Raw genomic sequence first — 17939 nt, 5'->3', positions numbered from 1 at the left:
TTGGGCTGTTTTTCAAAGGGAATGCTTCCAGCTTTTGTCCGTTCAGCATGATATAGGCTGTGGGTTTGTCATAGATAGCTCTTATTATTTTGAGATAAGTTCCATCAATACCTAGTTTATTGAGAGTTTTTACCATGAAGGGCTATTGAATTTTGTGGAAGGCCTTTTCTGCATCTATTGAGATAATCATGTGGTTTTGTCATTGGTTCTGTTTATGTGCTGGATTATGTTTATTGATTTGCATATGCTGAACCAGCCTTGCATCCCAGAGATGAAGCTGACTTGATCGTAGTGGATAAGCTTTTTGATGTGCTGCTGGATTCAGTTTTCCAGTATTTTATTGAGGATTTTTGCATCAATATTCATCAAGGATATTGGTCTAAAATTCTCTTTTTTTCTTGTGTCTCTGCCAGGCTTTGGTATCAGGATGATGCTGGCCTCATAAAATGAGTTAGGAAGGATTATCTCTTTTTCCATTGATTGGAATAGTTTCAGAAGGAATGGTACCGGCTCCACTTTGTACCTGTGGTAGAATTTGGCTGTGAATCCGTCTGGTCCTGGACTTTTTGTGGTTGGTAGGCTATTAATTATTCTCTCAATTTCAGAGCCTGTTATTAGCCTATTCAGAGATTCAACTTCTTTCTAGTTTAGTCCTGGGAGGGTGTATGTGTTCAGGAATTTATCCATTTCTTCTAGATTTTCTAGTTTATTTGCATAGAGGTGTTTATAGTATTCTCTGATGGTAGTTTGTATTTCTGTGGGATCAGTGGTGATATCCCGTTTATCATTTTTTATTGTGTCTATTTGATTCTTCTCTCTTTTCTTCTTTATTAGTCTTGCTTGGGGTCTATCAATTTTGTTGATCTTTTCAAAAAACCAGCTCCTAGATTTATTGATTTTTTGAAGGGTTTTTTGTGTCTCTATCTCCTTCAGTTCTGCTCTGATCTTAGTTATTTATTGCCTTCTGCTAGCTTTTGAATGTGTTTGCTCTTGCTTCTCTAGTTCTTTTAATTGTGATGTTAAGGTGTCAATTTTAGATCTTTCCTTATTTCTCTTGTGGGCATTTAGTGCTATAAATTTCCCTCTAAAGGCTGCTTTAAATGTGTCCCAGAGATTCTGGTACATTGTGTCTTTGTTCTCATTGGTTTTGAAGAACATCTTTATTTCTGCCTTCATTTCATTATTTACCCAGTAGTCATTCAGGAGCAACTTGTTCAGTTTCCATGTAGTTATGTGGTTTTGAGTGAGTTTCTTAGTCCTGAGTTCTAGTTTGATTGCACTGTGGTCTGAGAGACAGTTTGTTGTGATTTCTTTTCTTTTACATTTGATGAGGAGTGCTTTACTTCCAAGTATGTGGTCAATTTTGGAATAAGTGCAATGTGGTGCTGAGAAGAATGTATATTCTGTTGATTTGGGGTGGAGAGTTCTGTAGATGTCTATTAGGTCTACTTGGTGCAGAGCTGAGTTCAAGTCCTGGATATCCTTTTTATCCTTCTGTCTCATTGATCTGTCTAATATTGACAGTGGGGTGTTAAAATCTCCCATTATTATTGTGTGGGAGTCTAAGTCTCTTTGTAGGTCTCTAAGGGCTTGCTTTATGAATATGGGTGCTCCTGTATTGGGTGCATATATATTTAGGATAGTTAGCTCTTCTTGTTGAATTGATCCCTTTACCATTATGTAATGGCCTTCTTTGTCTCTTTTGATCTTTGTTGGTTTAAAGTCTGTTTTATCAGAGACTAGGATTGCAACCCCTGCTTTTCTTTTGCTTTCCATTTGCTTGGTAGATCTACCTCCATCCCTTTATTTTGAGCCTATGTGTGTCTCTGCACGTGAGATGGGTTTCCTGAATACAGCACACTGATGGGTCTTGACTCTTTATCCAATTTGCCAATCTGTGTCTTTTAATTGGGGCATTTAGCACATTTACATTTAAGGTTAATATTGTTATGTGTGAATTTGATCCTGTCATTATGATGGTTATTTTGCCTGTTAGTTGACGCAGTTTCTTCCTAGTATCGACGGTTTTTACAATTTGGCATATTTTTGCAGTGGCTGGTCCCGGTTGTTCCTTTCCATGTTTAGTGCCTCCTTCAGGAGCTCTTGTAAGGCAGGCCTGGTGGTGACAAAATCTCTCAGCATTTGCTTGTCTGTAAAGGATTTTATTTCTCCTTCACTTAAGAAGCTTAGTTTGACTGGATGTGAAATTCTGGGTTGAAAATTCTTTTCTTTAAGAATGTTGAATATTGGCCCCCACTCTCTTCTGGCTTGTAGAGTTTCTGCTGAGAGATCCGCTGTTACTCTGATGGGCTTCCCTTTGTGGGTAACTCGACCTTTCTCTCTGGCTGCCCTTAACATTTTTTCCTTCATTTCAACCTTGGTGAATCTGACAATTATGTGTCTTGGGGTTGTGTTTCTCAAGGAGTATCTTTGTGATGTTCTCTGTATTTCCTGAATTTGAATGTTGTTTTGCATTGCTAGGTTGGGGAAGTTCTCCTGAATAATATCCTGAAGAGTGTTTTCCAACTTGGTTCCATTCTTCCTGTCACTTTCAGGTACACCAATCCAATGTAGGTTTGGTCTTTTCACATAGTCCCATATTTCATGGAGGCTTTGTTCATTTCTTTTTACTCTTTTTTCTCTAAACTTCTCTTCTTGCTTTATTTCATTAATTTGATCTTCAATCACTGATAGCGCTTCTTCCACTTGATCGAATTGGGTACCGAACCTTGTGCATGCATCACGTAGTTCTCATGCCATGGTTTTCAGCTCCTTCAGGTCATTTAAGGCCCTCTCTACACTGTTTATTCTAGTTAGCCATTCATCTAATCTTTTTTCAAGGTTTTTAGCTTCCTTGCAATAGGTGCAAACATCCTCCTTTAGCTCAGAGAAGTTTGTTATTACTGATCTTCTGAAGCCTTCTTCTCTCAACTCGTCAAAGTCGTTCTCCATCCTGCTTTGTTCTATTGCTGGCGAGGAGCTACAATCCTTTGAAGGAGAAGAGGTGCTCTGGTTTTTAGAATTTTGAGCTTTTCTGCTCTGGTTTCTCCCCATCTTTGTGGTTTTATCTACCTTTGGTCTTTGATGTTGGTGACCTACAGATAGAGTTTTGGTGTGGATGTCCTTTTTGTTGATGTTGATGCTATTCCTTTCTGTTTGTTAGTTTCTAACAGGTCCCTCATCTGGAGGTCTGTTGGAGTTTGCTGGAGGTCCACTCCAGACCCTGTTTGCCTGGGTATCACCAGCAGAGGCTCCAGAACAACAAAGACTGCAGGACAGCAAATATTGCTGCCTGATCCTACCTCTGGAAGCTTTGTTCCAGAGGACCACCCGCCTGTATGAGGGGTCAGTTGGCCACTACTGGGAGATGTCTCCCAGTCAGGCTACACGGGGGTCAGGGACACACTTGAAGAGGCAGTCTGTCCATTCTCAGAGCTCAAATGCCATGCTGGGAGAACCACTGCTCTTTTCAGAGCTGTCAGAGAGAGATGTTTAAGTCTGCGGAAATTCCTGATGCCTTTTGTTCAGCTATGCCCTGCCTTGAGAGGTAGAGTCTACAGAGTCAGCAGGCCTTGGTGAGCTGCAGCAGGCACCGCCCAGTTCGAGCTTCCCAGGCTGCTTTGTTTACCTACTCAAGCCTCAGCAATGGCGGACGCCCCTCCCCCTGCCAGGCTGCTGCCTCACAGTTGGATCTCAGATTGCTGCGCTAGCAGTTAGCAAGGCTCCATGGGCATGGGACCTGCTGAGCCATGCATGGGATATAAACTCCTGGTGTGCCGTTTGCTAAGACCATTGGAAAAGTGCAGTATTTAGGTGGCAGTGCCCTGTTTTTCCAGGTGCAGTCTGTCACAGCTTCCCTTGGCTAGGAAAGGGAAATTCCGCGACCCCTTGCGCTTCCTAGGTGAGGCGATGCCCTGCCCTGCTTTGGCTCGCCCTCTGTGGGCTGCATCCACTGTCCAACCAGTGCCAGTGAGATGAACCAGGTACCTTAGTGGGAAATGCAGAAATCACCTGTTTTCTGCATCGATCACCCTGGGAGCTGCAGACCAGAGCTGTTCCTATTCGGCCAATATTCAACATTCTTAAAAGAATTTTCGAAGATGGCTGAACAAAATAATTTTAAATGAATTTATGTCATTTTTCCATTTTTGTTCAGTTTCAAAATACTTTCTAATTTTCTTTAAGTTTTTCTTTTTACATTTTAAATATAGGGGATACATGTGCAGGTTTGTTACAAGGGTATATTGTGTCGTGCTGAGGTTTGGGCTTCTATTGATCTTGTCACCCAAATGGTGAGCATAGTACCCAATGGGAAGTTTCTCACTCATTGCCCCCCATCCTCCCTCCCCTCCTTTGGAGTCCCAGTGTCTACTTTTTCCACCTTTATGTCCATTTGTATCCAGAGTTTAGCTCCCACATATGAATAAGAACACGCAATATTTGCTTTTCTATTTGGGTATGAATTCATTTAAGATAATGGCATCCAGCTGCATCCATATTGCTGCAAAGGGCATGATTTTATTCTTTTTTAATTTCTCAACTTTTATTTTAGATTCATTGGGTAGTTGCACAGGTTTGTAACCTGAATATATTGCATGATGCTGAGGTTTGGAGTATAAATGATCCCTTCACCCAGGTACTGAGCATAGTACCCACTAGTTAGCCCATGCTCTCCGGGCCCCAATAGGAAGAGTTGCTGCCACATCTGCAGCAATGCATTGGGGAGGTGGGTTGGGGCGTGATATATGACCCGCTCTTCAAGTCCATTCCAAGGCATTGATGTTGCCTCCTTCAGTGGCTGGCGCTATACACATATTTGCTTTGACCAAGGGGAACTTTGTTGGCTGTGCTCCTCCTCCCATAGGGGCAGTCCACACTGAGTGTCAGATTTCTAGGAAAGTGGGGTCCACCCCCTTACCTGTCCTCTGAGCTGGTAGGGCACCCTCGCACAACTGACCATGGGAGCAGACTGGGGCACCCAGTAATGACACATGCAGACCAGTTTCAAGTTGCAGAGCTGTTCCTGGCTGGAAGTCACACAGCTCAGGAGAAACTTTGCTTTTAGCAACTCTTCTCCTGCTCACATCCTGTGACGAAAGACAGCCTAATTCAATGAGTACTGCTGGGGCGCTCTCCACACTCACCACTGAAGTCTGGCTGTGGGGTCCCTTCCCCCACTCCAGAGCAAGCACTCTAATCTCTGGGCCAAGTCTAAACTGACTGCAGTGGCTGCTGCTGCCAGATCACCAATGACTGACTTTGTATGAACCTGGATTAAAAACGGTGTCCACCTTTAAGTCCTGGATCTGAGAAAATGATTGCAGATTTTCCTGGTGTTTTACACTCTCCATCTCTTAGTCTCTCTCTAAGCTAGTTCCCGGTTTTGGGACAGACAGGATGCTCTCCTTTGGCCTGGGTTGCAAGGGTCACTGGCAGAAAAGTGAGACATGGGTTGGAGGGTGGCGACTGGCTGCTCCTCTTATGTACTGGAGCTTTACTCACATTATTACCTGAATGCTGGCACAGGGGCTGCTTGGCCGCTTTCTTCCCAGGATCTGGGGTATCTTTCACTGTTCCGATGAATTCTCATTTTCCTTCCTGAATTAAACCTCACAGAATTGATTTTTTTTTTTTTTTTGAAACAGAGCCTTGCTCTGACGCCTAGGCTGGAGAGCAGTGACACAATCTCAGCTCACTGCAAACTCCACCTCCTGGGTTCAAGCCATTCTCCTGCCTCAGCCTCCCAAGTAGCTGGGATTACAGGTGCCTGCCCCCATGCCCGGCTAATTTTTATATTTTTAGTATAGATGGGATTTCACCGTGTTAGCCAGGATGGTCTCGATCTCCTGACCTCATGATCTGCTCGCCTCGACCTCCCACAGAATTGGTTTTTATGCACTATTTTGCTATTTCCCACTGGCTGAGGGAAGCTGAAATCCTCTAATCCACCATCTTGGAAAACAAATATTTTTTAACTATTTCTAATTTTCATGGTGACTTCTTTGACCACTGGGCTACTAAGAAGTACGCTACTTAATTTCAGAACATTTGGGAATCGTTTATTATTTTTGCTGTTGATTTCTAAATTCTACTGTGGTAACAGAATTTATACACACTATGATTTCGGTCTTTTGGAATTTGTTGCTTTTGGCTCAGATATGGGTTTATTTTAGTAAACATTCCATATGCATTTAAAAGAAATTTGTATCTGTGCTTGTTGAGTGTTGCCTCATAAACACTAAATCTACATCCTGACTGATTGCTTGTCTGCTTTTTCTACCACTTACTGGGAGCGGTGTGCTAAAATACAAACTAAGGTTGTGTATATTCCCATTTCTCCTTTTGGTTCTGTCTTAGTTTTGCTTTATATATTTTGATGCTATGTTATTAAGTGCATAGAAATATTGGATAGTTATGTCTGCCTGATCTGACTATCTTTTTACTATAATAAAAAGTCACATTTTTTGTCTAGTAATACCTCTAATATTAAAGCTATATTTGTTTAATAATATTGCCACTCAGTTTCTTTTGTTAGTTTTCCTAATATATCTTCATATTTTTATGTCAGGCCCTCTTTTAGCTCATATGTAAAATCTAGTTCTTATAAACACATTTTGTATTTTTAATCAAGTCTGAAAATCTTAGGTTTTTACTTGAATTACTAAGTCTATTTACATACAATGCTATTACTGCTATAATTTGCTTTAAGTTTACCATGTTGGGATTTATTTTATTTCTAGTTGATTTGTTCTTTGTTGATTCCTCCGGTTCTACATTGTTTTCTATTAATCGAGTATTTTGTCATCTCTTCTATTAGCTTTTTGGTTATATCTTTTGCCTTATTTATTTTAATGGTTATTCTAGAGATTTTACTATGTTTTTTGAACTTATATTGTCCACCTTTAATTAGCAGTGCTTCCCAAATAATGCAAGAACTTTATAACATTTTAATGGTTTCACTCATTTCCACCCTTTGAGCTATTGTTTTCCTGTATTCTACCTCTACATGGTAAAAACACCACAACACAGTTATTAGTGTTGCCTAAAATAGTCATTATTTATATAACTCTACATTTTCTAATTCTTTTGATTGTTTTATTGAGTTTTTTATTGTCTCTAGGATAATTCTCCTTCAGCCTGAAGAATTTCCTTGGTGTATTTCTTGTAGTGTCAGTGGGCTGGCCACAAATTCTCTCAGCTCTTGCGTTTTGAAACATCTTTTAATTTGCATTTTATTTTTGAAAGATGTTTTTGAGAAACAAATCATTTATTATTATTCTTAAATTAATATATATTAGAAAACAAAACACCAATGACAAGAAGTCCATTGTGGGCTAGGAGGAGAAAAGGATCCTATGATAGGAAGGAGGCTCATTTCACCTTTAAATAACTGAATAAAATGAAGGTTGGTTTCCTCTATCTTTATTAATAAGGATATCTCAGCACAAATAATTCAAAAATTGGGCTTGCTATGGCTTGGGCTTGTAGGGAAGAGATCTGCTTGGTGAATATGCTTATGTACCAAGACCTTGAAATAAGCTTTCCCTCAGGCCAGCTACTAAAAGTGGGCCTGTGGCATTTCTGTGCTTAGTTCAGCTGGGCAGGCTTTGGGGAAGGTCTGGTGCAATTTTTAACCTGGTCTGAAGATGAATGATGATGAATAGCTCGGTAGAGAGCCTGGGACAGAGCACAGAAAGGAGAAAAGTCCCTGGACTTAGGGTGGGAAGCCTGATACTTTCATACCATGGCTGCCTCTCACAACTCACAATCTTGAGCTAATCTCTTAAACTTTCTGGCCTTTACTTTATCCATCTATACAATGAAAAGTGAGACAAGATGAGTCTGTGGTCCCTTTCAGTTTCAAAGTTCTGGTGTTTTAGGAAAGGAGCTATTGCCAGAAATAGATGGACAGTTTAGAAAGAAACACATAGAGGACTATTCCATGGCCTTCCCTGCTGTAATAATTAACGCCAGGGTCTGATCTTTGGTGTCTGAAGCTATCTTTTAGGTGTCCAAGGAAAGCTTGTGGATAGTTTGTGTCACAAATCAAATGCAACAAAGGGAAGAGAAATGTGAATTATTACATTAAATTCTGCCAGATTCAGAACTGTAGACCAGCAAAGAAATGAGTCTACTTGAGACCACAAAAGAAAAGAATTTGGAGATATGTCTTCTGTCCCCTCTTCACCCCCAATTATACAGCCCCTTCGCTGGCCCTGTGGTGTGTGCTTCCTAGAACAATAGGACATCAAATTATGTAGTGCCAGAGATTTTTTTAAAAGACCAGACAAACAGCACAGCACAATGCAACAGGAAGTTGTGACTTTACCAACAGAACAGGGTGGTTTCTCTAAGCCATTAGTTCACTTGCAGGGCCATGAAAAAAAACATATATTGAGTAGCAGTGTTTCAGTGAAGTTGAATTCCATTACTTTTATTTAGCCTCAGTTGTTCTTAGCTGTAAATGATTTTATTCTGGCCATTTGTGAAGACCCTCTATGTACAATTACAAATGGTAAAAAGCAAAACAATGAACTATGACAAAATGTATGTGAACTCTACAAGCCCGAGGTGAAGTGTAGACCGAAACCTGGCTGAACTGTGTATAACAGGAAGCATCTGTTTGTTGCAGGATGCTGAAGAACATGGAAGATTAGTATGTATTTTATTTTTTTCAACTTTTATTTTAGATTCATGGGGTGCATGTGCAAGGTTTGTTGTAATGTGTGAATCTGAGGTTTGGTCTTCTATTTATTTCATTACCTGAATAGTGATTGTAGTACCCAATAGGGAGTTTTTCAAAACTTGCCCCCTTCCCTCTCTCTCACCGATTAGAGTCCCCAGTTTCTGTTGTTCCCATCATTATGTCCATGTGTACCCAATATTTAGCTCCCTTTTTATAAGTGAGAACATGGTATTTGGTTTTCTGTTCCTGCATTTATTTGCTTAGGATAATGGTCTCCAGCTCCACCCATGTTGCTGCAAAGGACATAATTTCATTCTTTTTATGGCTATGTAGTATTCCATGGTGTATGTGTAACATATTTTCTTTATTCAATCCACCTTTAATGGGCATCAAAGTTGATTCTATGTCTTCACTATTGTGTATAATGCTACAATGAACATATAAGTGCATGTGTGTTTTTGGTAGAATGATTTATTTTTCTTTGGGTATATAGCCAGTAATAGGATTCCTAGGTCAAATGATAGTTCTAGTTTTAGTTCTTTGAGGAATCTCCAAACTGCTTTCCACACTGGCTGAACTACTTTACATTCCCACTAACTGTGTGTAAACATTCCTTTTTCTCTATGACGTTATAAACATCTGTTAATTTTTTATAATAATAGCCATCCTGACTTGTGTGAGATGGTATCTCGTTGTGGTTTGTATCTGCATGCATCTGATGATTAGTGATGTTAAACATTTTTTTCATGTGTTCGTTGGTTGCGTGTATATCTTCTTTTAAAAAATATCTGTTCATGTTCTTTACCCACTTTTTAACGTAGTTTTTTGTTTGTTCATTTGTTTGTTTGTTTTGCTTGCTGAACTTTTAAGTTCCTTATAGATTCTTGATATTAGACCTTTGTTGGATGCATAGTTTGCCAATATTTTCTCCGATTCTGTAGGTTGTCTCTTTATTGATAGTTTCTTTTGTTGTCACCTTTGTCATTTCTGATTGTGCTTATTAGCATCTTCCTTCTTTTTTTCTTTGTTAATCTAGCTAGAGGTCTATTGATTTTTTTTTTAATTATTATACTTTAAGTTTTAGGGTACATGTGCACAATGTGCAGGTTAGTTACATATGTATACGTGTGCCATGCTGGTGTGCTGCACCCATTAACTCGTCATTTAGCATTAGGTATATCTCCTAATGCTATCCCTCCCCCTCCCCCTACCCCACAACAGTCCCCAGAGTGTGATGTTCCCCTTCCTGTGTCCAAGTGTTCTCATTGTTCAATTCCCACCTATGAGTGAGAACATGCGGTGTTTAGATTTTTGTCCTTGTGATAGTTTACTGAGAATGATGATTTACAATTTCATCCATGTCCCTACAAAGGACATGAATTAATCATTTTTTATGGCTGCATAGTATTCCATGGTGTAGATGTGCCACATTTTCTTAATCCAGTCTATAATTGTTGGACATTTGGGTTGATTCCAAGTCTTTGCTATTGTGAATAGTGCTGCAATAAACATACGTGTGCATGTGTCTTTATAGCAGCATGATTTATAGTCCTTTGGGTATATACCCAGTAATGGGATGGCTGGGTCAAATGGTATTTCTAGTTGTAGATCCCTGAGGAATTGCCACACTGACTTCCACAATGGTTGAACTAGTTTACAGTCCCACCAACAGTGTAAAAGTGTTCCTATTTCTCCACATCCTCTCCAGCACCTGTTGTTTCCTGACTTTTTAATGATTGCCATTCTAACTGGTGTGAGATGGTATCTCATTGTGGTTTTGATTTGCATTTCTCTGATGGCCAGTGATGGTGAGCATTTTTTCGTGTGTTTTTTGGCTGCATAAATGTCTTCTTTTGATAAGTGTCTGTTCATGTCTTTCGCCCACTTTTTGATGGGGTTGTTTGTTTTTTTCTCGTAAATTTGTTTGAGTTCATTGTAGATTCTGCATATTAGCCCTTTGTCAGATGAGTAGGTTGCGAAAATTTTCTCCCATTTTGTGGGATGCCTGTTCACTCTGATGGTAGTTTTGTTTGCTGTGCAGAAGCTCTTTAGTTTAATTAGATCCCATTTGTCAATTTTGGCTTTTGTTGCCATTGCTTTGGGTGTTTTAGACATGAAGTCCTTGCCCATGCCTATGTCCTGAATGGTAATGCCTAGGTTTTCTTCTAGGGTTTTTATGGTTTTAGGTCTAACGTTTAAGTCTTTAATCCATCTTGAATTAATTTTTGTGTAAGGAGTAAGGAAGGGATCCAGTTTTAGCTTTCTACATATGGCTAGCCAGTTTTCCCAGCACCATTTATTAAATAGGGAATCCTTTCCCCATTGCTTGTTTTTCTCAGGTTTGTCAAAGATCAGATAGTTGGAGATATGCGGCGTTATTTCTGAGGGCTCTGTTCTGTTCCATTGATCTATATCTCTGTTTTGGTGCCAGTACCATGCTGTTTTGGTTACTGTAGACTTGTAGTATAGTCTGAAGTCAGGTAGCATGATGCCTCCAGCTTTGTTCTTTTGGCTTAGGATTGACTTGGCGATGCGGGCTCTTTTTTGGTTCCATATGAACTTTAAAGTAGTGTTTGCCAATTCTGTGAAGAAAGTCATTGGTAGCTTGATGGGGATGGCATTGAATCTATACATTACCTTGGGCAGTATGGCCATTTTCACGATATTGATTCTTCCTACCCATGAACATGAAATATTCTTCCATTTCTTTGTATCCTGTTTTATTTCATTGAGCAGTGGTTTGTAGTTCTTCTTGAAGAGGTCCTTCACGTCCCTTGTAAGTTGGATTCCTAGGTATTTTATTCTCTCTGAAGCAATTGTGAATGGGAGTTCACTCATGATTTGGCTCTCTGTTTGTCTGTTGTTGGTGTATAAGAATGCTTGTGATTTTTGTAGATTGATTTTCTATCCTGAGACTTTGCTGAAGTTGCTTATCAGCTTAAGGAGATTTTGGGCTGAGACAATGGGGTTTTCTAGATATACAGTCATGTCATCTGCAAACAGGGACAATTTGACTTCCTGTTTTCCTAATTGAATACCCTTTATTTCCTTCTCCTGCCTAATTGCCCTGGCCAGAACTTCCAACACTATGTTGAATAGGAGTTGTGAGAGAGGGCATCCCTGTCTTTTGCCAGTTTTCAAAGGGAATGCTTCCAGCTTTTGCCCATTCAGTATGATATTGGCTGTGGGTTTGTCATAGATAGCTCTTATTATTTTGAGATACGTCCCATCAATACCTAATTTATTGAGAGTTTTTAGCATAAAGTGTTGTTGAATTTTGTCAAGGCCTTTTCTGCATCTATTGAGATAATCATGTGGTTTTTGTCTTTGGTTCTGTTTATATGCTGGATTACATTTATTGATTTGAGTATATGGAACCAGCCTTGCATCCCAGGGATGAAGCCCACTTGATCATGGTGGATAAGCTTTTTGATGTGCTGCTGGATTCGGTTTGCCAGTATTTTATTGAGGATTTTTGCATCAATGTTCATCAAGGATATTGGTCTAAAATTCTCTTTTTTGGTTGTGTCTCTGCCCGGCTTTGGTATCAGGATGATGCTGGCCTCATAAAATGAATCAGGGAGGATTCCCTCTTTTTCTATTGATTGGAATAGTTTCAGAAGGAATGGTACCAGTTCCTCCTTGTACCTCTGGTAGAATTCGGCTGTGAATCCATCTGGTCCTGGACTCTTTTTGGTTGGTAAACTATTGATTATTGCCACAATTTCAGAGCCTGTTATTGGTCTAGTCAGAGATTCAACTTCTTCCTGGTTTAGTCTTGGGAGGGTGTATGTGTCCAGGAATTTATCCATTTCTTCTAGATTTTCTAGTGTATTTGCATAGAGGTGTTTGTAGTATTCTCTGATGGTAGTTTGCATTTCTGTGGGATGGGTGGTGATATCCCCTTTATCATTTTTTATTGCATCTATTTGATTCTTCTCTCTTTTCTTATTAGTCTTGCTAACGGTCTATCAATTTTGTTGATCCTTTCAAAAAACCAGCTCCTGGATTCATTAATTTTTTGAAGGGTTTTTTGTGTCTCTATTTCCTTCAGTTCTGCTCTGATTTAGTTATTTCTTGCCTTCTGCTAGCTTTTGAATATGTTTGCTCTTGCTTTTCTTGTTCTTTTAATTGTGATGTCTGAGTGTCAATTTTGGATCTTTCCTTATTTCTCTTGTGGGCATTTAGTGCTATAAATTTCCCTCTACACACTGTTTTGAATGTGTCCCAGAGATCCTGGCATGTTGTGTCTTTGTTCTCATTGGTTTCAAAGAACATCTTTATTTCTGCCTTCATTTCGTTATGTACCCAGTAGTCATTCAGGAGCAGGTTTTTCAGTTTCCATGTAGTTCAGTGGTTTTGAGTGAATTTCTTAATCCTGTGTTCTAGTTTGATTACACTGTGGTCTGAGAGACAGTTTGTTATAATTTCTGTTCTTTTACATTTGCTGAGGAGAGCTTTACTTCCAACTATGTGGTCAATTTTGGAATAGGTGTGGTGTGGTGCTGAAAAAAATGTATATTCTGTTGATTTGGGGTGGAGAGTTCTGTAGATGTCTATTAGGTCTACTTGGTGCAGAGCTGAGTTCAATTCCTGGGTATCTTTGTTAACTTTCTGTCTCGTTGATCTGTCTAATGTTGATAGTAGGGTGTTAAAGTCTCCTATTATTATTGTGTGGGAGTCTAAGTCTCTTTGTAGGTCACTCAGGACTTGCTTTATGAATCTGGGTGCTCCTGTATTGAGTGCATATATATTTAGGATAGTTAGCTCTTCTTGTTGAATTGATCCCTTTACCATTATGTAATGGCCTTCTTTGTCTCTTTTGATCTTTGTTGGTTTAAAGTCTGTTTTATCAGAGACTAGGATTGCAACCCCTGCTTTTCTTTTGCTTTCCATTTGCTTGGTAGATATAGCTCCATCCCTTTATTTTGAGCCTATGTGTGTCTCTGCACGTGAGATGGGTTTCCTGAATACAGCACACTGATGGGTCTTGACTCTTTATCCAATTTGCCAGTCTGTGTCTTTTAATTGGAGCATTTAGTCCATTTACATTTAAGGTTAATATTGTTATGTGTGAATTCCATCCCGTCATTATGATGTTAGCTGGTTATTTTGCTCATTAGTTGATGCAGTTTCTTCCTAGCCTCGATGGTCTTTACAATCTGGCGTGATTTTGCAGTGGCTGGCACCCGTCTTTCCTTTCCCTGCTTAGTGCTTCCTTCAGGAGCTCTTTTAGGGCAGGCCGGTGGTGACAAAATCTCTCAGCATTTGTTTGTCTGTAAAGGATTTTATTTCTCCTTCATTTATGAAGCTTAGTTTGGCTGGATATGAAATTCTGGGTTGAAAATTCTTTTCTTTAAGAATGTTGAATATTGGCCCCCACTCTCTTCTGGCTTGTAGAGTTTCTGCTGAGAGATCCGCTGTTACTCTGATGGGCTTCCTTTTGTGAGTAACCCGACCTTTCTCTCTGGCTGCCCTTAACATTTTTTCCTTCATTTCAACTTTGGTGAATCTGACAATTGTGTGTCTTAGAGTTGCTCTTCTCGAGGAGTATCTTTGTGGCATTATCTGTATTTTCTGAATCTGAATGTTGCCCTGCCTTGCTAGATTGGGGAAGTTCTCCGGGATAATATCCTGCAGAGTGTTTTCCAACTTGGTCCCATTCTGCCCGTCACTTTCAGGTACACCAATCAGATGTAGATTTGGTCTTTTCACATAGTCCCATATTTCTTGGAGGCTTTGTTTGTTTCTTTTTATTCTTTTTTCTCTAAACTTCCCTTCTCACTTCATTTCATTCATTTCATCTTCCATCATTGATACCCTTTCTTCCAGTTGATTGCATCGGCTTCTGAGGCTTCTGCATTCTTCATGTAGTTCTCGAGCCTTGGCTTTCAGCTCCATCTGCTCCTTTAAGCACTTCTCTATATTGGTTATTCTAGTTATACGTTCGTCTAAATTTTTTTCAAAGTTTTTAACTTCTTTGCCTTTGGTTTGAATTTCCTCCTGTAGCTTGGAGTAGTTTGATCGTCTGAAGCCTTCTTCTCTCAACTTGTCAAAGTCATTCTCTGTCCAGCTTTGTCCCATTGCTGGTGAGGGACTGCGTTCCTTTGGAGGAGGAGAGGCACTCTGCTTTTTAGAGTTTCCAGTTTTTCTGCTCTGTTTTTCCCCCATCTTTGTGGTTTTATCTACTTTTGGTCTTTGATGATGGTGATGTACAGATGGGTTTTTGGTGTGGATGTCCTTTCTGTTTGTTAGTTTTCCTTCTAACAGACAGGACCCTCAGCTGCAGGTCTGTTGGAGTTTGCTAGAGGTCCACTCCAGACCCTGTTTGCCTGGATATCAGCAGTGGTGGCTGCAGAACAGCAGATTTTCGTGAACTGCGAATGCTGCTGTCTGATCGTTCCTCTGGAAGTTTTGTCTCAGAGGAGTACCCAGCTGTGTGATGTGTCAGTCTGCCCCTACTGGGTGGTGCCTTCCAGTTAGGCTGCTTGGGGCTAGGGGTCAGGGACCCACTTGAGGAGGCAGTCTGCCCATTCTCAGATCTCCAGCTGCGTGCTGGGAGAACCACTGCTCTCTTCAAAGCTGTCAGACAGGGACATTTAAGTCTGCAGAGGTTACTGCTGTCTTTTTGTTCGTCTGTGCGCTGCCCCCAGAGGTGGAGCCTACAGAGGCAGGCAGGCCTCCTTGAACTGTGGTGAGCTCCACCCAGTTCGAGCTTCCCGGCTGCTTTGTTTACCTAAGCAAGCCTGGGCAATGGCAGGTGCCCCTCCCCTGGCCTCGCTGCCACCTTGCAGTTTGATCTCAGACTGCTGTGCTAGCAATCAGTGAGACTCTGTGGGCATAGGACCCTCCAAGCCATGTGTGGGATATAATCTCCTGGTGCGCCCTTTTTTAAGCCCTTCGGAAAAGCACAGTATTCAGGTGGGAGTGACCCGATTTTCCAGGTGCCGTCTGTCACCCTTTTCTTTGACTAGGAAAGGGAACTCCCTGATCCCTTGCACTTCCCGAGTGAGGCAATGCCTCGCCCTGCTTTGGCTCACACACAGTGTGCTGCACCCACTGTCCTGCACCCACTGTCTGGCACTCCCCAGTGAGATGAACCCGGTATCTCAGATGGAAATGCAGAAATCACCCATCTTCTGCGTCGCTCACGCTTGGCATTGCAGACTGGAGCTGTTCCTATTCGGCCATCTTGGCTGCCAGCTGAAACTTGACTTTTATGTGAAAAGTCAAATAATTGGCATGAGCAGTAGCATTAGAACTAATATTTTCCTGACTTCATGTAAGTGGAAACACTGGAGTAGTGATGTTACAAAAGGTTATCTCCAGTTCCAGGAAGATGACCCCATACTCATGGGTCACCTACTTCCGCTCCTGTAGCCCATGAAAAAGGGAGTCTCCATGTCTGATAGTGTTTGAATCGATCTTGTTTATCCTTTCAAATAATAAATTTTTAATTTGGTTCATCTTTTGTGTGGATTTTGTGGTCTCAATTTTGTCACTTCTGCTCTGATTTTAGTTACTTCTTTTCTTCTGCTAGGTTGGGTTTAATTCATTCTTGTTTTTCTGGTTCTTTATGTGTGACGTTAGATTGCTAATTTGAGATCTTTCTAAGTTCCTTATATAGGCATTTAGTGCTATAAAGTTTCTTCTTAATGCTGATTTTGCTCCATCCCAGAGATTTTCATATATTATGTGTCTATTTTCATTTATTTCAACTTTTTTAAACTTATGCCTTAATTTGGTTGTTTATCCAAAAGTCATTGAGGAGCAATTTGTTTAATTTCCATATAATTTTGTGGTTTTTGAGAGATCTTGGTATTGATTTCACTGTGGTCTAAGTGTATGCTTGATATCATTTATATACTTTTTAACTTATTGAGACTTGCTTCATGACCAAGTATGTGGTCAATCTTAGAGTATGTTCCACGTACAGATGAGAAGAATATATATTCTGTGATTGTTAGATGGAGTATTCTGTAGATGTCTTGGGTCCAATTGGCTAAAGGTTGAATTTAAGTCTAGAATTTGTTTGTTCATTTTTTTGCCTCAATAATCTGACTAATTTTGTCAGCGAGATGCTAAAGTCCCCTGGTATCATTGTGTGGCTAAGTCTTTTCATAGGTTTAGACTCTAGAAGTACTTGTTTTATGAATTTTGTGCTCAAATGTTGGATGCATATATTTAGTATAGTTAAGTCTTCTTGTTGCATTAAATCCTTTATCATTATGTAATGCCCTATTTTTGAAAGATATTTTTATAGTAAAGCTTTTTGTTCTTTCTGCATCGTAAAATTAATCTATTTTTTCCTGACTTCCATAGTTCTCATAGAAATCTCTCAATATTGTTTAGTTTTGTTTTATTTCTGTTTCTGGCTGCTCATTTTCCTTTGTTCTTGGTTTTAAGCATTTAACTTTGTACCAAGGTGCAATTTATTTTTATCTTGCTTGGGATTTGCTACTTGAATGTGTAGGCTGATGTTTTTAACCAGTCTGGATTTTTCATCATGATTTTTCCTATACCTTTGTTTCTTTACTTGTGTTTCTGGAACTCTGACACGAATGTTTGGACCTGTGTCCCACATGTCTCTTATACTCTGTGCTTGCTTCTTTCACACTTTTTTTTTTCTCAAAGCTTCAGTGATATGTTTTCAATTGGCCTATTTTGAGTTTACTAATTCTGTCTCCTGCTCCTAATGTCTACTGTTTAACTCATTCAATGAGTTCTTAGTTTCAAATGTATCTTTTCATCTTAGAATGTTCATTTCTTTATAGATTAGAAATCTCTGAGGAAAAAATTTCTCCTTCATCTCTATTGTCCATCTATGTTCTTTGACTCATTTATAGTACTTATTTTAAGTTATTTTTCTGCCTTCCCTATCATCTTGCTTGATCTGTGTCTCTGCTTATATTGATAACTTTTTCTCTTATCTGTTACATTTCCTTATCTGTTTCATGTTTCTAGTATTTTTCTGAATACCACTTACTGTGTATTAAAAAGTTGTACAGACTAAGGTTGATGTCATTTTCTCCCAAGGAATGTTTCCCTTTCCTCTGTCAGAAACAGGCTGAAAGGCTGATCACTTCAATCCAAGTGAGCATTGAGCAGGGTCTGAACTGGTCGTAGCTTTGCTTGAATTCAATCTATCTCCACTTTCAACATCTCCAGCCCTCTTTTGTGCTCATTCTAAATACCTCCCATGAGTGGGATTTTTCTATCAAGTACAAAATTCTATTACTTGTTTCCTGCCCAG

Source organism: Gorilla gorilla, chromosome 4 (assembly GCF_029281585.2).
Source record: "Gorilla gorilla gorilla isolate KB3781 chromosome 4, NHGRI_mGorGor1-v2.1_pri, whole genome shotgun sequence".
Classification (NCBI taxonomy): Eukaryota; Metazoa; Chordata; class Mammalia; order Primates; family Hominidae; genus Gorilla; species Gorilla gorilla.
This window is presented reverse-complemented; position numbering follows the sequence as displayed.